Source organism: Schistocerca serialis, chromosome 3 (genome assembly GCF_023864345.2).
Source record: "Schistocerca serialis cubense isolate TAMUIC-IGC-003099 chromosome 3, iqSchSeri2.2, whole genome shotgun sequence".
NCBI lineage: Eukaryota > Metazoa > Arthropoda > Insecta > Orthoptera > Acrididae > Schistocerca > Schistocerca serialis.
In genome coordinates, this window is record NC_064640.1 from 439,860,934 (window position 1) to 439,883,925 (window position 22,992).

General features: G+C 46.7%; 4 non-coding genes across 4 annotated transcripts; all 4 read right to left on the bottom strand.

The window, feature by feature from the left end:
* Positions 1-7,577: 7,577 nt before the first annotated feature.
* On the bottom strand, positions 7,578-7,652 carry Trnas-uga (transfer RNA serine (anticodon UGA)). Its single transcript has one exon. It is a non-coding gene; the product is annotated as a tRNA-Ser (tRNA).
* A 4,740-nt stretch (positions 7,653-12,392) lies between these two features.
* Positions 12,393-12,467, bottom strand: Trnas-uga (transfer RNA serine (anticodon UGA)). Its single transcript has one exon. It is a non-coding gene; the product is annotated as a tRNA-Ser (tRNA).
* A 527-nt stretch (positions 12,468-12,994) lies between these two features.
* Positions 12,995-13,069, bottom strand: Trnas-uga (transfer RNA serine (anticodon UGA)). The gene has a single exon. It is a non-coding gene; the product is annotated as a tRNA-Ser (tRNA).
* Positions 13,070-16,606: 3,537 nt separating this feature from the next.
* On the bottom strand, positions 16,607-16,681 carry Trnas-uga (transfer RNA serine (anticodon UGA)). Its single transcript has one exon. It is a non-coding gene; the product is annotated as a tRNA-Ser (tRNA).
* Positions 16,682-22,992: the final 6,311 nt, after the last annotated feature.

The following is a 22,992-nucleotide window of genomic DNA, read 5'->3' on the forward strand; positions in this document are numbered from 1 at the left end:
AGCACTGGGGAAGTTGCCCTTAGGCTAGGCCTCTGTGCATAACTCTATTCTACAGCTAGATTGTTTTGATCAATTGCCAATGAATTTGAGTATCTGTCTGTTCACAACACTCCTTAACAGCAATATGTGATGTAGAGAACAGTTTTATGGCCATGTCCAGTCTTCATAAGTGGCACTGGGAAAACTGAAAAACTGATAAATGGAATGAAAGAGTTTAAATTAAGTAGTAATGGTACTTATTGTTAGAACAGTGCTTCTTAATTGAAGGGCAGTGAAGTGGCTATTGAGCACTAACAAGGGTAGCACTTTTGAAACTCAACTTTTTTTTGGCACATAGCATACAGAATCCACTGGCTTTCATAAATGGACACAAGTTTTTCCTAATGACAAGTAAACAGTTGAATTCTATTGTTGTTGTCAATGTTGTTGTTGTTATTGTTGTTGTTGGTGGTGGCGGTGGTGGCGGTGATAATGATGTGATACTGATTATTTCATTTATTGTTATTGGACATTATAGTCCAGAAGGAAGAATTCTTATGTCTCGTATTTTATCAAACACTAAGTAAATCTGTTTACTATGAAAATTATTAGTATTTGTGTTTTTCAGTGTAAGGAAACCTTTTGCATATCGTCATTTGGTCATTGAGCATAATTTTTTGGCAATACTTTTTTTACTGTCAAGAGTTTTTTTCATTACTTCCAAGAGTAACAGGCCTGATTGTGATCAGACATAAAATTAGAACTTTCTAACAGGGCTGAAACTTTTCCCTAACACTGAGTAAATTTTAGAGATAAATTTCTTTTGAGGCCCAAGTGCATGTCAGTAGGCCTGCCACGTACAAGGCCAGTCTCAGTACACAGGCAGATGAACAAAATGTATTTTGTTTCACCTGTGAAACACAGACTTATACTAGAATGAAAAGGTGCAGAATATGAAGAATGTGTTACTATTCTGGCATACATTTACATTGATGGATGTCTTGTTATTTACTTGCAACAGCAATGTCTTTTGGCTTCCATTAAACATGTGCTTATTCAGTCAGTCATTGCAATTTCACAAGTTGCCTGTCACCTAAATTAACCAACTCTTGGAACACTGACTTATGACCCACAGATACCAATTCTCCCAGTTTTTTCAGTGAAATTTCAAGTGTACATCTGTGTTACCTTTGCAAGTAGAAATGTCCAAGATCCTTTTACAATAGAAATCTAAATACCAGATCGTTCTGCTTCAAGAAACACAAATGAAGGCTACTTCTTTGCAAAGAGAATGTCACACACATTTACTATGAATGCACCACTGTGTGTGGGAATCTCTCTGTAAAACAAATCATGTGGTTGAATGCCCATTGTCTTCATCATGCTGCCAGTTACTCATATTGTACAACAAGGTATCTGTTGTTTCCTTACATAGATCTAGTAATAGATAATTTTTATATGGGTGCAGCAGGCCAAAACTATGTTTGTGGGACCAAACTTTCATCTCTGCAAACAAAATCAACTTACTGACTATACAGTTTCGGTTTTAATTAGCAACAGACCATCTACAATGAGTGTCAAACTTTGCATTCATTATGCATTATATACATGACTTTTATAATGTCAGACAGTTGTCATTAAAACCTGATTAGGAATGTACACAGCATAGTCTATTCAGTGAATAGACATACCTTAATCTTATAGTGGTCACCTAGTCAGATATTTATTATAAATTCTGCTATTCAAAACTAATCGTGTGTACAAGTCAGTCTAGTTTTGCTTAACACGATACCTTCCATTATACTCAAAGTAACTATTTATTCATCAGAATCACTTGTCAAACAATATTTTGTACCCCAAGTTTCTTATGATGGTGGGGCACATTCATTGTTCCATACTTGTAAGAGTGCTTCAACTATAGAACATTGCCATCCCTTCACCTGAGTATGCACAAAAGTTATACTGCAAAATGCTTCCCACTCTTCTCACTTCTACAGAAATATATTCTGATTCTGACTGTTTCACAACTACAGCAAAATCAGTAGGAAGGCTTTCAGCCCTTGGATGCAGGCCAATCTCCAGCCGCTTTATGCAGAAGAAACCAGTAGTTCTGTGTTGTATTGCTATAAGTATTATTTAATTAGCCTGCCCTACAACAGTAATGGAATCATCATTATTTGAAAATTGTGTTTAATTGATGATGCAATATGAGCTGTAATCTTGTATAATGTTGTAATACAAAACTGTAATTCAGTAAACTGTAAACAAGTTTATTCCTGTTTCTTGTTTGTATTAATGTAAGCACAAAATAGGATGTTTACTGCTCTTTGGAAGTGAGTATCCTCTCCTATGCTGCTCATAATTTTAATGTCATAGAAATTGAAATTCAGAGATCTCTGATAAGTGAAGTTAAATCTTTCTTGTACTATGTCTAGTTTATGTTTTAACGTAAAATTCATATCTTGAAGCATTTTTCCATGTACTGCAGACTTAATCTAAGAAGTGTAGTTTTTAATCCAGATACTTTTGTTTGTTTTCAAATAAAACTTTATGTACAAAAACTTTGTGTTTAAGATAGTCAATTGTGACCCACAGTGCCACAGTTTTTGTGTGATGTATTTTTATTTTTGATTTGACTAATATTCTACCAGGGTATTTATTGGACACTTTGTCCTATAGAACTTACAGAACATTATAAAACAAAAAATTAAACAGAAGTAATCTCAAGGAAGATGTCCACATGAAGATAGGATGTAACACATGGCACTTCTGTGTTGGTTGCCATCAATTGAAGAAAATCACAAAAATTATGTCTATCAGTTCTCCTGAATGAATGATACATTAGACTGACTAGAGCCAAATTGTTAATAAAATATGGCTGGATAATACTAGATAGAGGTTGGTGATACTTAATCATCTTTACATCGCCTTTATGGTATAGAGGCCACTATGAATTCTAGGTTATCCCTTTTGGTCTACAGAACTCTGCAGTCACCTTTGAGTGCATGATTGAAAATTTAAACAGCACTTGAAATTGACTGCATGTCTCAGTTACATTGATGGCAACATTTCCACTTTTGAAAACATTTGAAAGGCATCTAAGCTTTGTCAAAACTGTACTGAAGTGTGTTGTGGGTGCAAGCATTTGCCTAAATTTTGGAAAGTGTCTGTATCTTGCTCAAGAATTAAAAATATTGGGACACTTTTTGATCGAGAACGAGTGCATGTAAGTTGAAAAATAGTAAACGTCACAGAAAATTTACTTAATCAGCACATTCATGTAATAATAATTCTTCTCAAAATGTGCTTTTAATGAAGACACAGAATAAAGTATTTCAGTTCCATTGTCCACCATAAGAACTGATGCAAGGTAACACTAAATTGTCTTGTAATGGAGTGCAAGAAAGAAGACACTGATACTTACTCAGCCATGGCACTGTTTAATGAAATGGAGGTGCACTCTGACACACTAAATTAAGGGATAGTTGCAGTTTGGGGACAAAATGCAGAAGCTCTTTGAAAGATGATTATACAGAATGCTTTTAAAAAAGTTTTTCATGTTCTTATAGCATCCATCTGCACAGCCAAGTGGTCAACAAGCCGGACTTTCATGTGGATGGCCCTGATTCACCTGCCAATGCTGTCAGGGATTTTTCCTTGATGAGAGGACTGGAACAGGGTGCACTTAGCATTGTGATGCCAATTTAGGAGCTACCTGAATGAGAAGTAGTGGCTCCAAGGTTTCAAAAGTCAGCAACAATTGGGAGAGCGGTGTGCTGACCCCATGTTGCTGCATACCACATACGCATGATGACACATGGTAACCCATGGCTATCATGTGGTTTACAGGGCCTGATTGCAGAGTTTAATTTGATTTAATGTTCTTGTAGGAGACAGTACTCACCAAAACCAGAAAAAAGGCACCTCTGCAGTACACTTTCCGCCCTCTGTGGGGCCCTAGCCAGTACTGCCACCACTTGATTGCTGCTCTCAGACGTCTTTCCTCACAGACATCTCTGGTGAGCTCATTTGCCCTGCACATCCTGTCCTCCAATCATAAAAGTTTTGCCGTAAGGTCCGGCCATGCCCGGTCTTGCCTCCTTTAGCTATACAGTTGTTCTTTCTCAGCGATGGCTCTGCACATCTCTTGTTTTTCCAGCTCTGCTCCACATCTTGTCTGGCAGCTGTCTCCACTGGCCATGCCTGATGCCAATTGTGCCTGCTGCCAAAAGCCCATGGCCATGGCCAGCTTTCCTGATGTGGACACCTCCTGCTCTGGGCTCTCCCCACTACTGACGACGGGTTGTCTGACGTTCCTTGCTCTGTTGCATCCAGAGCTGGCTACTGCTATGTATTTTCCTGTGATTCTTGCCTGGCTGGCCCCTTCAGCACACACACATCTTGACGGCCACTGTTGGTTTGAACACTTGTCTTCCATCATCTGCTGGTGCCCTGCTGCTGTCCTCACAGCCAGCCAGCATTGACACAACAGGTACACATTGTGGTCTCCATGTCAGGCACCTGCTGTAACATGTTCTGGCACTACCAGCACTCTTGCCACCAGCCCTAGCACCTCCTTGGATTCCATCACTACCAGCGTCCTCCACACCCTACGGCTGCATGCCACTGGCCCACTAGCAGCCATCCCACACACTGCTGGCCCACTCGCTGAAGATCTGCATGCTGACGGCCTGCTTGCACCGTTGGCCTTTCCCTGGCATTTTATGTGCCATCAGATCTAGCCTCATGCATGCCAGCTTCTTCTCAGTCCAATGGTGGCATCACGCTGTTTTCTGTTGCCTTTGCTGTCTGCTCCTTGTCTCCTCCAGCCACATGGCTCTTCCTTCTGCCATCCTTCATGTCTGTTGCTGGTATTCTGCCTCTGTCTTCAGGGCCCTGCTTCCTCCCCCAGACATCTTCTCTTCTGCAAGTCTCTCACATGTCTCATGCATTGGTATTTTTCTTTGCTGACAGGCACCTTCATCTTGACCCCACTCTGCACCATTCCACCATGGCATGGATCCCGGTCTTCTCCGATTTTGGTTCTCTCCTATGTCCTCCAGCGTGTTCTCCTCTCTGCAGAGTGCCAGGCTTTGGACACCTGCTCCCCCAACCCCCCTCCTTCAGGCCTTTCATTGACCGTCGTTGGCACTCTTATTCTCTGCACTTTGCATCTCCCACAAAGGGAAAAGGAATATGGCATACACCCAGTCCCTCATGATCAAGCCACACATCACACCAACAGAGTGCTGTGGATTGCCACCCCTGTCAGATGCTTGCAAGCTGGGCAAGCTGGTACAGCACCTCATAGCCTGCAAGAACTGCTGCAGCTTTCTTTTTTTTCTTCTTTCTCTTCCAGTATAAATTTTATTCATCAGTTGCAAAATTTTATTATGCTTATAATATGTATAATAAAATTTCCAGAATGAGATTTTCACTCTGCAGCAGAGTGTGCGCTGATATGAAACTTCCTGGCAGATTAAAACTGTGTGCCCGACCGAGACTCGAACTCGGGACCTTTGCCTTTCGCGGGCAAGTGCTCTACCAACAGAGCTACCGAAGCATGACTCACGCCCGGTACTCACAGCTTTACTTCTGCCAGTACCTCGTTTCCTACCTTCCAAACTTTACAGAAGCTCTCCTGCGAAACTTGCAGAACTAGCACTCCTGAAAGAAAGGATATTGCGGAGACATGGCTTAGCCACAGCCTGAGGAATGTTTCCAGAATGAGATTTTCACTCTGCAGCAGAGTGTGCGCTTATATGAAACTTCCTGGCAGATTAAAACTGTGTGCCCGACCGAGACTCGAACTTGGGACCTTTGCCTTTCGCGCGCAAGTGCTCTACCAACTGAGCTACCGAAGCACGACTCACGCCCGGTACTCACAGCTTTACTTCTGCCAGTACATCGTCTCCTACCCTCCAAACTTTACAGAAGCTCTCCTGCGAACCTTGCAGAACTAGCACTCCTGAAAGAAAGGATATTCCGGAAACATGGCTTAGCCACAGCCTGAGGGATGTTTCCAGAATGAGATTTTCACTCTGCAGCGGAGTGTGCGCTGATATGAAACTTCCTGGCAGATTAAAACTGTGTGCCCGAACCGAGACTCGAACTCGGGAACTTTGCCTTTCGCGGGCAAGTGCTCTACCAACTGAGCTACCGAAGCACGACTCACGCCCTGTACTCACAGCTTTACTTCTGCCAGTACCACATCTCCTACCTCCCAAACTTTACAGAAGCTCTCCTGCGAACCTTGCACATCTAGCACTCCTGAAAGAAAGGATATTGCGGAGACATGGCTTAGCCACAGCATGGGGGATGTTTCCAGAATGAGATTTTCACTATGCAGCGGAGTGTGCGCTGATATGAAACTTCCTGGCAGATTAAAACTGTGTGCCCGACCGAGACTCGAACTCGGCACCTTTGCCTTTCGCGGGCAAGTGCTCTACCAACTGAGCTACCGAAGCACGACTCACGCCCGGTACTCACAGCTTTACTTCTGCCAGTACCTCGTCTCCTACCTCCCAAACTTTACAGAAGTTCTCCTGCGAACCTTGCAGAACTAGCACTCCTGAAAGAAAGGATATTGCGGAGACATGGCTTAGCCACAGCCTGAGGGATGTTTCCAGAGTGAGATTTTCACCCTGCAGCGGAGTGTGCGCTGATATGAAACTTCCTGGAAGATTAAAACTGTGTGCCCGACCGAGACTCGAACTCGGGACCTTTGCCTTTCGCGGGCAAGTGCTCTACCAACTGAGCTACTGAAGCACGACTCACGCCCGGTACTCACAGCTTTACTTCTGCCACTACCTTGTCTCCTACCTCCCACACTTTACAGAAGCTCTCCTGTGAACCTTGCAGAACTAGCACTCCTGAAAGAAAGGATATAGCGGAGACATGGCTTAGCCACAGCCTGGGGGATGTTTTTCAGAATGAGATTATCACTATGCAGCGGAGTGTGCGCTGATATGAAACTTCCTGGCAGATTAAAACTGTCTGCCCGACCGAGACTCGAACTCAGGACCTTTGCCTTTCGCGGGCAAGTGCTCTACCAACTGAGCTACCGAAGCATGACTCACGCCCGGTACTCACAGCTTTACTTCTGCCAGTACCTCGTCTCCCACCTTCCAAACTTTACAGAAACTCTCCTGCGAACCTTGCAGAAGTAGCACTCCTGAAAGAAAGGATATTGCGGAGACATGGCTTAGCCACAGCCTGGGGGATGTTTCCAGAATGAGATTTTCACTCTGCAGCGGAGTGTGCGCTGATATGAAACTTCCTGGCAGATTAAAACTGTGTGGCCGACCGAGACTCGAACTCGGGACCTTTGCCTTTCGCGGGCAAGTGCTCTACCAACTGAGCTACCGAAGCACGACTCACGCCCGGTACTCACAGCTTTACTTCTGCCAGTACCTCGTCTCCTACCTTCCAAACTTTACAGAAGCTCTCCTGCGAAACTTGCAGAACTAGCACTCCTGAAAGAAATGATATTGCGGAGACATGTCTTAGCCACAGCCTGGGGGATGTTTCCAGGATGAGATTTTCACTCTGCAGCGGAGTGTGCGCTGATATGAAACTTCCTGGCAGATTAAAACTGTGTGCCCGACCGAGACTCGAACTCGGGACCTTTGCCTTTCACGGGCAAGTGCTCTACCAACTGAGCTACCGAAGCACGACTCACGCCCGGTACTCACAGCTTTACTTCTGCCAGTACCTCATCTCCTACCTTCCAAACTTTACAGAAGCTCTCCTGCGAACCTTGCAGAACTAGCACTCCTGAAAGAAAGGATATTGTGGAGACATGTCTTAGCCACAGCCTGGGGGATGTTTCCAGAATGAGATTTTCACTCTGCAGCGGAGTGTGCGCTGATATGAAACTTCCTTGCAGATTAAAACTGTGTGCCCGACCGAGACTCGAACTCGGGACCTTTGCCTTTCGCGGGCAAGTGCTCAACCAGCTGAGCTACCAAAGCACGACTCACGCCCGGTACTCACAGCTTTACTTCTGCCAGTACCTCGTCTCCTACCCTCCAAACTTTACAGAAGCTTTCCTGCGAACCTTGCAGAACTAGCACTCCTGAAAGAAAGGATATTGCGGAGACATGGCTTAGCCACAGCCTGGGGGATGTTTCCAGAATGAGATTTTCACTATGCAGCGGAGTGTGCACTGATATGAAACTTCGTGGCAGATTAAAACTGTGTGCCTGAACGAGACTCGAACTCGGAACCTTTGCCTTTCGCGGGCAAGTGCTCTACCAACTGAGCTACCGAAGCAGGACTCACGCCTGGTACTCACATCTTTACTTCTGCCAGTACCTCGTCTCCTACCTTCCAAACTTTACAGAAGCTCTACTGCGAACCTTGCAGAACTAGCACTCCTGAAAGAAAGGATATTGCGGAGACATGTCTTAGCCACAGCCTGGGGGATGTTTCCAGAATGAGATTTTCACTCTGCAGCGGAGTGTGCGCTGATATGAAACTTCCTGGCAGATTAAAACTGTGTACCCGACCGAAACTCGAACTCGGGACCTTTGCCTTTCGCGGGCAAGTGCTCAGCCAACTGAGCTACCAAAGCATGACCCACGCCTGGTACTCACAGCTTTACTTCTGCCAGTACCTCGTCTCCTACCTTCCAAACTTTACAGAAGCTCTCCTGCGAACCTTGCACATCTAGCACTCCTGAAAGAAAGGATATTGCGGAGACATGGCTTAGCCACAGCCTGGGGGATGTTTCCAGAATGAGATTTTCACTCTGCAACGGAGTGTGCACTGATATGAAACTTCCTGGCAGATTAAAACTGTGTGCTCGACCGAGACTCGAACTCGGGACCTTTGCCTTTCGCGGGTAAGTGCTCTACCAACTGAGCTATTGAAGCACGACTCATGCCTGGTACTCACAGCTTTACTTCTTCCAGTACCTCGTCTCCTACCTTCCAAACTTTACAGAAACTCTCCTGCGAACCTTGCAGAACCAGCACTGCTGAAAGAAAGGATATTGCGGAGACATGGCTTAGCCACAGCCTGGGGGATGTTTCCAGAATGAGATTTTCACTATGCAGCGGAGTGTGCGCTGATATGAAACTTCCTGGCAGATTAAAACTGTCTGCCCGACCGAGACTCGAACTCAGGAACTTTGCCTTTCGCGGTCAAGTGCTCTACCAACTGAGCTACCGAAGCACAACTCACGCCCGGTACTCACAGCTTTACTTCTGCCAGTACCTCGTCTCCTACCTCCCAAACTTTACAGAAGCTCTCCTGCGAAACTTGCAGAACTAGCACTCCTGAAAGAAAGGATATTGCGGAGACATGGCTTAGCCACAGCCTGGGGGATGTTTCCAGAATGAGATTTTCACTCTGCAGCGGAGTGTGCGCTGATATGAAACTTCCTTGCAGATTAAAACTGTGTGCCCGACCGAGACTCGAACTCGGGACCTTTGCCTTTCGCGGGCAAGTGCTCAACCAGCTGAGCTACCAAAGCACGACTCACGCCCGGTACTCACAGCTTTACTTCTGCCAGTACCTCGTCTCCTACCCTCCAAACTTTACAGAAGCTTTCCTGCGAACCTTGCAGAACTAGCACTCCTGAAAGAAACGATATTGCGGAGACATGGCTTAGCCACAGCCTGGGGGATGTTTCCAGAATGAGATTTTCACTATGCAGCGGAGTGTGCACTGATATGAAACTTCGTGGCAGATTAAAACTGTGTGCCTGAACGAGACACGAACTCGGAACCTTTGCCTTTCGCGGGCAAGTGCTCTACCAACTGAGCTACCGAAGCAGGACTCACGCCTGGTACTCACATCTTTACTTCTGCCAGTACCTCGTCTCCTACCTTCCAAACTTTACAGAAGCTCTACTGCGAACCTTGCAGAACTAGCACTCCTGAAAGAAAGGATATTGCGGAGACATGTCTTAGCCACAGCCTGGGGGATGTTTCCAGAATGAGATTTTCACTCTGCAGCGGAGTGTGCGCTGATATGAAACTTCCTGGCAGATTAAAACTGTGTACCCGACCGAAACTCGAACTCGGGACCTTTGCCTTTCGCGGGCAAGTGCTCAGCCAACTGAGCTACCAAAGCATGACCCACGCCTGGTACTCACAGCTTTACTTCTGCCAGTACCTCGTCTCCTACCTTCCAAACTTTACAGAAGCTCTCCTGCGAACCTTGCACATCTAGCACTCCTGAAAGAAAGGATATTGCGGAGACATGGCTTAGCCACAGCCTGGGGGATGTTTCCAGAATGAGATTTTCACTCTGCAACGGAGTGTGCGCTGATATGAAACTTCCTGGCAGATTAAAACTGTGTGCTCGACCGAGACTCGAACTCGGGACCTTTGCCTTTCGCGGGTAAGTGCTCTACCAACTGAGCTATTGAAGCACGACTCATGCCTGGTACTCACAGCTTTACTTCTGCCAGTACCTCGTCTCCTACCTTCCAAACTTTACAGAAACTCTCCTGCGAACCTTGCAGAACCAGCACTGCTGAAAGAAAGGATATTGCGGAGACATGGCTTAGCCACAGCCTGGGGGATGTTTCCAGAATGAGATTTTCACTATGCAGCGGAGTGTGCGCTGATATGAAACTTCCTGGCAGATTAAAACTGTCTGCCCGACCGAGACTCGAACTCAGGAACTTTGCCTTTCGCGGTCAAGTGCTCTACCAACTGAGCTACCGAAGCACAACTCACGCCCGGTACTCACAGCTTTACTTCTGCCAGTACCTCGTCTCCTACCTCCCAAACTTTACAGAAGCTCTCCTGCGAAACTTGCAGAACTAGCACTCCTGAAAGAAAGGATATTGCGGAGACATGGCTTAGCCACAGCCTGGGGGATGTTTCCAGAATGAGATTTTCACTCTGCAGCGGAGTGTGCGCTGATATGACACTTCCTGGCAGATTAAAACTGTGTGCCCGACCGAGACTCGAACTCGGGACCTTTGCCTTTCGCGGGTAAGTGCTCTACCAACTGAGCTACTGAAGCACGACTCATGCCCGGTACTCACAGCTTTACGTCTGCCAGTACCTCGTCTCCTACCTTCCAAACTTTGCAGAAGCTCTCCTGCGAACCTTGCAGAACCAGCACTGCTGAAAGAAAGGATATTGCGGAGACATGGCTTAGCCACAGCCTGGGGGATGTTTCCAGAATGAGATTTTCACTCTGCAGCTGAGTGTCCGCTGATATGAATGTTCTTGGCAGATTAAAACTGTGTGTCCGACCGAGACTCGAACTCGGGACCTTTGCCTTTCGCGGGCAAGTGCTCTACCAACTGAGCTACCGAAGCACGACTCACGCCCGTTACTCACAGCTTTACTACTGCCAGTACCTCGTCTGCTACCTTCCAAACTTTACAGAAGCTCTCCTGCGAACCTTGCAGAACTAGCACTCCTGAAAGAAAGGATATTGCGGAGATAAGTCTTAGCCACAGCCTGGGGGATGTTTGCAGAATGAGATTTTCACTCTGCAGCGGAGTGTGCGCTGATATGAAACTTCCTGGCAGATTAAAACTGTGTGGCCGACCGAGACTCGAACTCGGGACCTTTGCCTTTCGCGGGCAAGTGCTTTACCAACTGAGCTACTGAAGCACGACTCACGCCCGGTACTGACAGCTTTACTTCTGCCAGTACCTCGTCTCCTACCTTCCAAACTTTACAGAAGCTCTCCTGCGAAACTTGCAGAACCAGCACTGCTGAAAGAAAGGATATTGCGGAGACATGGCTTAGCCACAGCCTGGGGGATGTTTCCAGAATGAGATTTTCACTCTGCAGCGGAGTGTGTGCTGATATGAAACTTCTTGGCAGATGAAACTGTGTGCCCGACCGAGACTCGAACTCGGGACCTTTGCCTTTCGCGGGCAAGTGCTCTACCAACTGAGCTACCGAAGCACGACTCACGCCCGGTACTCACAGCTTTACTTCTGCCAGTACCTCGTCTCCTACCTCCCAAACTTTATAGAAGCTCTCCTGCGAACCTTGCAGAACTAGCACTCCTGAAAGAAAGGATATTGCGGAGAAATGGCTTAGCCACAGCATGGGGGATGTTTCCAGAATGAGATTTTCACTCTGCAGCGGAGTGTGCGCTGATATGACACTTCCTGGCAGATTAAAACTGTGTGCCCGACCGAGACTCGAACTCGGGACCTTTGCCTTTCGCGGGCAAGTGCTCTACCAACTGAGCTACCGAAGCATGACTCACGCCCGGTACTCACAGCTTTACTTCTGCCAGTACCTCGTCTCCTACCTTCCAAACTTTACAGAAGCTCTCCTGCGAAACTTGCAGAACTAGCACTCCTGAAAGAAATGATATTGCGGAGACATGTCTTAGCCACAGCCTGGAGGATGTTTCCAGGATGAGATTTTCACTCTGCAGCGGAGTGTGCGCTGATATGAAACTTCCTGGCAGATTAAAACTGTGTGCCCGACCGAGACTCGAACTCGGGACCTTTGCCTTTCACGGGCAAGTGCTCTACCAACTGAGCTACCGAAGCACGACTCACGCCCGGTACTCACAGCTTTACTTCTGCCAGTACCTCGTCTCCTACCTCCCAAACTTTACAGAAACTCTCCTGCGAACCTTGCAGAAGTAGCACTCCTGAAAGAAAGGATATTGCGGAGACATGGCTTAGCCACAGCCTGGGGGATGTTTCCAGAATGAGATTTTCACTCTGCAGCGGAGTGTGCGCTGATATGAAACTTCCTGGCAGATTAAAACTGTGTGGCCGACCGAGACTCGAACTCGGGACCTTTGCCTTTCGCGGGCAAGTGCTCTACCAACTGAGCTACCGAAGCACGACTCACGCCCGGTACTCACAGCTTTACTTCTGCCAGTACCTCGTCTCCTACCTTCCAAACTTTACAGAAGCTCTCCTGCGAAACTTGCAGAACTAGCACTCCTGAAAGAAATGATATTGCGGAGACATGTCTTAGCCACAGCCTGGAGGATGTTTCCAGGATGAGATTTTCACTCTGCAGCGGAGTGTGCGCTGATATGAAACTTCCTGGCAGATTAAAACTGTGTGCCCGACCGAGACTCGAACTCGGGACCTTTGCCTTTCACGGGCAAGTGCTCTACCAACTGAGCTACCGAAGCACGACTCACGCCCGGTACTCACAGCTTTACTTCTGCCAGTACCTCATCTCCTACCTTCCAAACTTTACAGAAGCTCTCCTGCGAACCTTGCAGAACTAGCACTCCTGAAAGAAAGGATATTGTGGAGACATGTCTTAGCCACAGCCTGGGGGATGTTTCCAGAATGAGATTTTCACTCTGCAGCGGAGTGTGCGCTGATATGAAACTTCCTTGCAGATTAAAACTGTGTGCCCGACCGAGACTCGAACTCGGGACCTTTGCCTTTCGCGGGCAAGTGCTCAACCAGCTGAGCTACCAAAGCACGACTCACGCCCGGTACTCACAGCTTTACTTCTGCCAGTACCTCGTCTCCTACCCTCCAAACTTTACAGAAGCTTTCCTGCGAACCTTGCAGAACTAGCACTCCTGAAAGAAAGGATATTGCGGAGACATGGCTTAGCCACAGCCTGGGGGATGTTTCCAGAATGAGATTTTCACTATGCAGCGGAGTGTGCACTGATATGAAACTTCGTGGCAGATTAAAACTGTGTGCCTGACCGAGACTCGAACTCGGAACCTTTGCCTTTCGCGGGCAAGTGCTCTACCAACTGAGCTACCGAAGCTGGACTCACGCCTGGTACTCACATCTTTACTTCTGCCAGTACCTCGTCTCCTACCTTCCAAACTTTACAGAAGCTCTACTGCGAACCTTGCAGAACTAGCACTCCTGAAAGAAAGGATATTGCGGAGACATGTCTTAGCCACAGCCTGGGGGATGTTTCCAGAATGAGATTTTCACTCTGCAGCGGAGTGTGCGCTGATATGAAACTTCCTGGCAGATTAAAACTGTGTACCCGACCGAAACTCGAACTCGGGACCTTTGCCTTTCGCGGGCAAGTGCTCAGCCAACTGAGCTACCAAAGCATGACCCTCGCCTGGTACTCACAGCTTTACTTCTGCCAGTACCTCGTCTCCTACCTTCCAAACTTTACAGAAGCTCTCCTGCGAACCTTGCACATCTAGCACTCCTGAAAGAAAGGATATTGCGGAGACATGGCTTAGCCACAGCCTGGGGGATGTTTCCAGAATGAGATTTTCACTCTGCAACGGAGTGTGCGCTGATATGAAACTTCCTGGCAGATTAAAACTGTGTGCTCGACCGAGACTCGAACTCGGGACCTTTGCCTTTCGCGGGTAAGTGCTCTACCAACTGAGCTACTGAAGCACGACTCATGCCCGGTACTCACAGCTTTACTTCTGCCAGTACCTCGTCTCCTACCTTCCAAACTTTACAGAAACTCTCCTGCGAACCTTGCAGAACTAGCACTGCTGAAAGAAAGGATATTGCGTAGACATGGCTTAGCCACAGCCTGGGGGATGTTTCCAGAATGAGATTTTCACTACGCAGCGGAGTGTGCGCTGATATGAAACTTCCTGGCAGATTAAAACTGTCTGCCCGACCGAGACTCGAACTCAGGAACTTTGCCTTTCGCGGTCAAGTGCTCTACCAACTGAGCTACCGAAGCACAACTCACGCCCGGTACTCACAGCTTTACTTCTGCCAGTACCTCGTCTCCTACCTCCCAAACTTTACAGAAGCTCTCCTGCGAAACTTGCAGAACTAGCACTCCTGAAAGAAAGGATATTGCGGAGACATGTCTTAGCCACAGCCTGGAGGATGTTTCCAGGATGAGATTTTCACTCTGCAGCGGAGTGTGCGCTGATATGACACTTCCTGGCAGATTAAAACTGTGTGCCCGACCGAGACTCGAACTCGGGACCTTTGCCTTTCGCGGGTAAGTGCTCTACCAACTGAGCTACTGAAGCACGACTCATGCCCGGTACTCACAGCTTTACGTCTGCCAGTACCTCGTCTCCTACCTTCCAAACTTTGCAGAAGCTCTCCTGCGAACCTTGCAGAACCAGCACTGCTGAAAGAAAGGATATTGCGGAGACATGGCTTAGCCACAGCCTGGGGGATGTTTCCAGAATGAGATTTTCACTCTGCAGCTGAGTGTCCGCTGATATGAATGTTCTTGGCAGATTAAAACTGTGTGTCCGACCGAGACTCGAACTCGGGACCTTTGCCTTTCGCGGGCAAGTGCTCTACCAACTGAGCTACCGAAGCAAGACTCACGCCCGTTACTCACAGCTTTACTACTGCCAGTACCTCGTCTGCTACCTTCCAAACTTTACAGAAGCTCTCCTGCGAACCTTGCAGAACTAGCACTCCTGAAAGAAAGGATATTGCGGAGATATGTCTTAGCCACAGCCTGGGGGATGTTTCCAGAATGAGATTTTCACTCTGCAGCGGAGTGTGCGCTGATATGAAACTTCCTGGCAGATTAAAACTGTGTGGCCGACCGAGACTCGAACTCGGGACCTTTGCCTTTCGCGGGCAAGTGCTTTACCAACTGAGCTACTGAAGCACGACTCACGCCCGGTACTGACAGCTTTACTTCTGCCAGTACCTCGTCTCCTACCTTCCAAACTTTACAGAAGCTCTCCTGCGAAACTTGCAGAACCAGCACTGCTGAAAGAAAGGATATTGCGGAGACATGGCTTAGCCACAGCCTGGGGGATGTTTCCAGAATGAGATTTTCACTCTGCAGCGGAGTGTGCGCTGATATGAAACTTCTTGGCAGATTGAAACTGTGTGCCCGACCTAGACTCGAACTCGGGACCTTTGCCTTTCGCGGGCAAGTGCTCTACCAACTGAGCTACCGAAGCACGACTCACGCCCGGTACTCACAGCTTTACTTCTGCCAGTACCTCGTCTCCTACCTCCCAAACTTTATAGAAGCTCTCCTGCGAACCTTGCAGAACTAGCACTCCTGAAAGAAAGGATATTGCGGAGAAATGGCTTAGCCACAGCATGGGGGATGTTTCCAGAATGAGATTTTCACTCTGCAGCGGAGTGTGCGCTGATATGACACTTCCTGGCAGATTAAAACTGTGTGCCCGACCGAGACTCGAACTCCTGACCTTTGCCTTTCGCGGGCAAGTGCTCTACCAACTGAGCTACCGAAGCACGACTCACGCCCATTACTCACAGCTTTACTTCTGCCAGTACCTCGTCTCCTACCTTCCAAACTTTACAGAAGCTCTCCTGCGAACCTTGCAGAACTAGCACTCCTGAAAGAAAGGATATTGCGGAGACATGTCTTAGCCACAGCCTGGGGGATGTTTCCAGAATGAGATTTTCACTCTGCAGCGGAGTGTGCGCTGATATGAAACTTCCTGGCGGATTAAAACTGTTAGCCCAACCGAGACTCGAACTCGGGACCTTTGCCTTTCGCGGGCAAGTGCTCTACCAACTGAGCTACCGAAGCACGACTCACGCCCGGTACTCACAGCTTTACTTCTGCCAGTACCTCGTCTCCTACCTCCCAAACTTTACAGAAGGTCTCCTGCGAACCTTGCAGAACTAGCACTCCTGAAAGAAAGGATATTGCGGAGACATGTCTTAGCCACAGCCTGGGGGATGTTTGCAGAATGAGATTTTCACTCTGCAGCGGAGTGTGCGCTGATATGAAACTTCCTGGCAGATTAAAACTTTGTGCCCGACCGAGACTCGAACTCGGGACCTTTGCCTTTCACGGGCAAGTGCTCTACCAACTGAGCTACCGAAGCACGAATCACGCCCGGTACTCACAGCTTTACTTCTGCCAGTACCTCATCTCCTACCTCCCACTCATTTCAATGCTGCTACTGAATCAACCTTAGCCATAGATCTCTCTTTCTGTTTGCCAGCTCTTGTTGATTCTCCTCAGTAAGAAATCACTGACAACCACTTCCCACCCTGGATTCACCTACCAGATGGAGCAGTCCTTGAAAGGAAGCCACCAATATGGATGTTCAGCAGATCTATCTAGACATTGTTCAGCCATCTAGAGCAATGTTTGAACACTAAGGCAGTGTACAGGAATTGGTGGGCCACATTACATGGGTGTTCCACCATGCAGTTGAATTATCTATATTGAAGCCTTCAGATAGTCTAAGAAGAAGGCAGCCTTTACCTTGATGGGCTGATGTGTGTTATTGCCCGCATCTCGTGGTCGTGCGGTAGCGTTCTCGCTTCCCACGCCCAGGTTCGATTCCCGGCGGGGTCAGGGGTTTTCTCTGCCTCGTGATGGCTGGGTGTTGTGTGCTGTCCTTAGGTTAGTTAGGTTTAAGTAGTTCTAAGTTCTAGGGGACTGATGACCATAGATGTTAAGTCCCATAGTGCTCAGAGCCATTTCAACCATTTTTTGTGTGTCACTCAGCAACCCAGATCAGCAGAAAACCTCACAGCCTTTTGAGCAGCAAAAGCTAAAACACAACGCATAATCAAGGAAAGCAAGAAAAAATCATGACACACATTCCTGGAATCTGTCAACTACTGCACTTGTTCCATGAAAGTATGGGAAGCCATCTGGATGATTTCTGGTAAATGCAGTTGACTATCTATAGCAGTGGTGCTGAAACAAAGTTGTCTCCAAATAATACACAGTTTTTTTTAACAGTGCTGCAGAATAGGTTCACTAGAAGTGGTTGGCATTATCATACATCTGTAGCGGCACCACAGTTTAAGATAGGGAAGTTAGATTTGGTGCAGTATTTCAGAGCACACAAGTTACAGCCGGGTGGGGGCTGGATTGCAGTAAGTTACGCTAACCAATGGTTGCGAAGTGGAATGGAGGCCACAGGGGCCATTGAACCACTGAAAAGCGTATATGCAGTGGTTCGCATGTCGCAAGCTACAGGAAGAATGGGCCCCCTGGCGCAACTGGGGTGTTGTGACTCGGAGTGGTGCGTTAGCGAAACAGAGCCGTGAAGCCGAGTATAAATAGGTGTGGTTGTCTAACAAGATTCATCCAAGTGTGGCAGCTCTCCTGGATGGCGGAGCGTGTCACACTACTGGTGACATATGGCAACAGGTGGGACGACAGTATCCCAGTCCACGGCTGGTCATTGGTTCGACCCTCTGAGGCCAACACAGGGTCCTCAGCCAGCCAGGGTGGGCCATTCTTCGGGTCGCTACTGCGGAGTCGTCTCGGCTCCTGACACTCGCTGGAGACTTACAAGGCGAGGGCTGCAGGTTGGGACACCGGAATGGGAGCAGTCATTGGCCCACATTCCCAGCTACGCCAGCCGAGGTAGAAGTAGCAGCACAGCTGGCTATGGCTCCCGGCGGTGCAGTGCGGAGTCAACGGGGACGGTGGCCACTGAGTTGGATGCTAGTTCATCCATCCTGACGTAATTGGAACTCTGCAGCTGGCATACGAGGCTGGCTCAACACAGTGTGTTGCACAGGCCGCTGGGGGTACTACCTCAGCAAAGCAGGGCCTGTGAAGTGTACCGAGGTCAACGAAGCACTGTAGTGGAAAAAATAAGCCATTTGAAAAGCTCGGACGAGTTTTAATACGGCACATCCTGCACCCATCCACTACATTTGGTGTCAGAATAGCGGACGTCATCTGTCCAGTACAATGTTTGAGCCCACCGCCTGCAGTACAGTCATAAGATGTGGTAAGTGCTGTCATAATTGTTCTTTTGAGTGTTGCACGTTTTCTTTCTTGTTGGTATTTTGAGTATGGCTTGCCAAGCCACATTTTGCATGTTTGAATGGGCATAGTATTTTTTACTGTCAGAGTAAGTGTTAGTATGTTCAGGGAGTAACATTGTTTTGTGGCGTTTAATTACTTTTGTGTTAATTTGAGTATGATGTTAGTGAGTATGAGGATACAGAGTTGTAGGGAGTCAGATTATTCTTGTACTTAGTCCTGAAACAAAAAACGACTAACTGAGAACGAAAGCAACACAATGGCAGAATCAAGGACGCAAGGTGTATCGGAACCAGAAGTGGTGCGGATTTTGTTGGAAAAAGTAGCACAATTGACAGCTGACAATACTCAGTTGAGAAATGAATTAACATCTAGAAGTGAGCGGGAAACCGCATCTGATGAGTCATTGTTGCCTAGGGAGCAGGAGATTGATCCAGCTGCCGTGAGTTTGATTATTCTGTTTTCTGGCAAGGCATCTGACGATGTGCGTTCATTTGTGGAGGACTTGGAAATTTAAGCTGCGATGAATGGTTGATCTGATGAGCAGTTGTTACATGTAGCCAAGATTAGACTAACGGGTGAAGCGAAAACATATGTAAGGTGTTCTGAGGCATTAAGGAAGGCAGGACAGTTTAAGCAGTTACAGGAAGGACTTTTACAAAGGTACAAGAAACAGAATAGCACTCGGTACTTCAGGGAGAGGTTAAGTACAATGACAAAGAGACAGGGGGAGACCAGGTGGAGAAATTTGTGGACAGAATAAGCGAAATTAATGAGTACACTTACGAGTTGGGTCAGAGTGATGAAGCGAATAGTGTTCTGTTGCAGGAGGCTGAGCAAAGGGCACTTGATGTATTTTTGAGAGGGTTATCGGCTCATATGTCATGGAAAGTGCATGAAGGGACTCCAAAAGGTTTGTATTCGGCCATTCAGCTGGCAATTCAGTGTGAGGAAATAGACGTGGCAACAGGAGTACGTGAGAGGCAAACAGTATTTGCAGTGAGTATAAAATGTTATAAGTGTGGATGTACGGGACATGTGCAGAGGCAATATACCCAGTCACCAAGGAATGGAGGAAGGGGGTGGAAATCAGCAGTGTGGAGGATGGAGAAATGGAGTTAGGAGAGGCGGACAAGCGTTAAACGACAGAGGGGGCCCAAGACCCATCTAAAGGAGCTTCCGTTTGATTTCAATGCCACAGATACATATGCAGAGGTGCAATGTTCAGTGGTAGGATCCACAGGAACTAAAAAGTTTAAGATTTTGTTGGACACAGGGGTGCAAGTGTCAGTGGCTACTAAGAATATAATGGGACGAAGGAAGTTAGACCCACCACGTTATAGGTTGCGTGGAGTGGGGGATAAGGAGGTCACGCCTTTGGGGTCGCTGACAGTTGACTTATGCATAGGGAAAGTCCAATTTAATGCATGCATGGAAGTGGTACCATGGGTGAGCAAGGGCTATGACATGATCCTAGGAGTAGATTTCCTGCATCAACATCATGCCAAAATTCACCTTGGACAATGAACTGTGGAACTTGGTCGAATTTTATTTCCGCTAGGGGAAACTGTTGTCAATGCAGAGCTGTCGCGAGGGGCATTCAACATAATGAACAAACCAATTGAACCATGTACATTAGCATTAAGGCTTAATTTGCATGAATGTGTGTCTACTGGCACTGGGAAGTCGCTTTGCATAAGTGTGGAATCGAATCTACCTGTGGGCAAGTATGTGTTATTGAACCATTGAAGGATAATGAAGATTTGGGTTCATTGGGTTGTTTTGTGAAATGTACTGTTGTACACATACAGGAGGGGAACAACAGGCAAGTAGTTCCCGTGAACATGGATAATTTTAGTGCGGTAGACGCAAATTTGAGGAAAGGAGTTTCAGTAGAAAATTTGGATGTGCCAAATGATGAAGACTGGTGTTCGAGAGGTAGGCAAAGCGATCAACCACTAACTGCTGATAGAACTGCATTGCGTGACAAAATTAAGCATTTGAAAAGAGAAGAAAGGGAGCAGATGGAAGAATTATTGTGGGAGTTTAAGGATTTGTTTTTTCCACAAGGGCCATTACCAGCAATTCCATTAGTGTAACATAGGATACCAATAGGGAATGAAGCACCGGTTTACCGTAAACCATACAGAATACCGAGGTATTTGCAGCCGATTGTGGAGGATTTTATTGATCAGCAGCTTGTGGACGGTATTATAGAGCATACTAATATTTGATGGGGAGCAGGCATTGTCGTTGTGCCTAAAAAATCTGCGGATGGAACTAAGAAATACAGGTTCTGTTGTGACTACCAATACCTCAATAATAAGACAGTTATGCATGCATACCCCATTCCAAACATATTGGAGACTTTGGCTCACTTAGGGCAGTGCCAGTACTTTTCTATGATGGATTTGTCAAGTGGTTATCATCAGTTAGAGGTGGCTCCAGAGGATCGTCCAAAAACTGCTTTCTGTACACCCGGAGGCCATTACCAGTACATTAGAATGCCATTCAGTTTGAAAAACGCTCCGGCAATGTTTCAGAGGTTGCTAGAGAGTGTCTTTAGGGGTTTGAAACTGCGGCAGTGCCTTGTCTATTTGGATGACATTATAGTGTTTTCAAGTAGTATGGAGCAACAGGCAGCAGTTAAGGGAAGTCTTTATGAGGTTAAGAGCAGCTCATTTGACATTGATCCTGGAGAAGTGTCATTTCGCGTTAGGAGAAGTAAAATATTTGGGTCATAATATCAGTAAGGACGGAGTGCGAACAGATCTGAGGTTGATACAGGCTGTAAGGGATTTTCCGGAACCGAAAACAGTTAAGGAAGTGCAGTCATTCATCAGAATTCGCAATTTCTATCGAAAGCTCGTGAAGGGTTTTGCAGATTTAGCACAGCTGTTGACGTGATTGTTACGGAAGGGTGTGAAATTTGAGTGGACAGAAGAGTGTCAGAAAGTGTTTAACAAACTGAAAGAAGTGTTAACATCAAGTCCGGTTCTTGTGTTTCCAGATTTTGAAAAGGAGTTTATACTAGCCTGCGATACATTGAATCAAGCATTAGGCTGTGTTCTTATTCAGGAAATTGATGGGAAAGAACATCCTGTAGCCTATGCGTCTAGGCAGTTGAATGCATCAGAGAAGAATTACTTAACAACAGAGAGGGAGATGCTTAGCATAATCTATGGAAGCACATACTTTAAATGTTATTTATATGGGAGAAGATTTTGGGTAGTGACAGATCATGCTGCATTGAAGTGGTTTTTGGGGTTGAAGGATCCGTCTACTAGACTCGCTAGATGGGCTGTGAGGCTTAGAGAATTCGACTATGAGGTTTGTGCACAAGCCTGGGAAGAAGCACAGTAATGAGGATGCACTAAGTAGTAGGGTGGCAAAAGTAGAAGTCATAGGTTATGACCTAGCAGTATGGCAAAAATTACAGGACACGGACAATGATTGTAAATTGTATTGGACACAGCCACAGTTTAATATGTACGACGGTCTTCTGTGCAGGGAAACAAAGTTAGGGCCGAGGGTAGTAGTGCCAGCGAAGTTGAGGGATGAGGTTTTAAAGGAAGCACATGATCACATATTATCCGGTCATGGAGGGTGTACAGTGACGAATAGGAGAGTGGTGGAGAGGTATTTGTGGAGAGGTAGGACAGGAAATGTGGATCAGTATGTCAAGAATTGCATACCATGTGCGCAGAGAGCAGATTTGAGTTGGAAACAGATACAGCTACAACGATTACTGGAAGCAACATGCCCATTCTCTTTCCTGGGGACTGGTGTCTTAGGACCTTTTAGGCGAACACCGTCTGGGAACAGATTCATTCTGACAATAATAGACCATTTTTCAAGGTATGTGGAGATGGTGGCTATGCCAAATCAACAGGCACCGATGGTCGTGCAAGCATTAGTAAACAACTGGATTTTGAAGTTTGGTGTACCAGAGACAATAATTACTGACCAATAGACCAACTTCATGTCGGATTTAATGAAGGACCTGTGTAAATTGTTGAATGTAAAGATGTTGAGGACGAGCGTGTTACATCCACAGGCCAACGGAAGGACAGAACAGGTACACAGAACAATCGGGAAGATGCTGAGATTTTATGTGGATTCTCATCACCATCAGTGGGACGAGTATTTGAAGCATATTGTATGTGCATACAATGCAAAAGTCCATACAAATACTGGTTTGTCTCCATATGAGGTAGTGTACGGGCGAAAAATGCCATCACTGTTTGATTTAGTGAAGCTACAGAAAGGAAGGACTGGTGAATCTGTACGTCAATTCGCAAGGACAATTCGGGATGTTTGTAAACGAGTACAGAAGGCGAATACAAAGGCTTTAGAAAGGCAGGAAGACGCATTAAAGCGGAAAGGAAGTTTACCACAG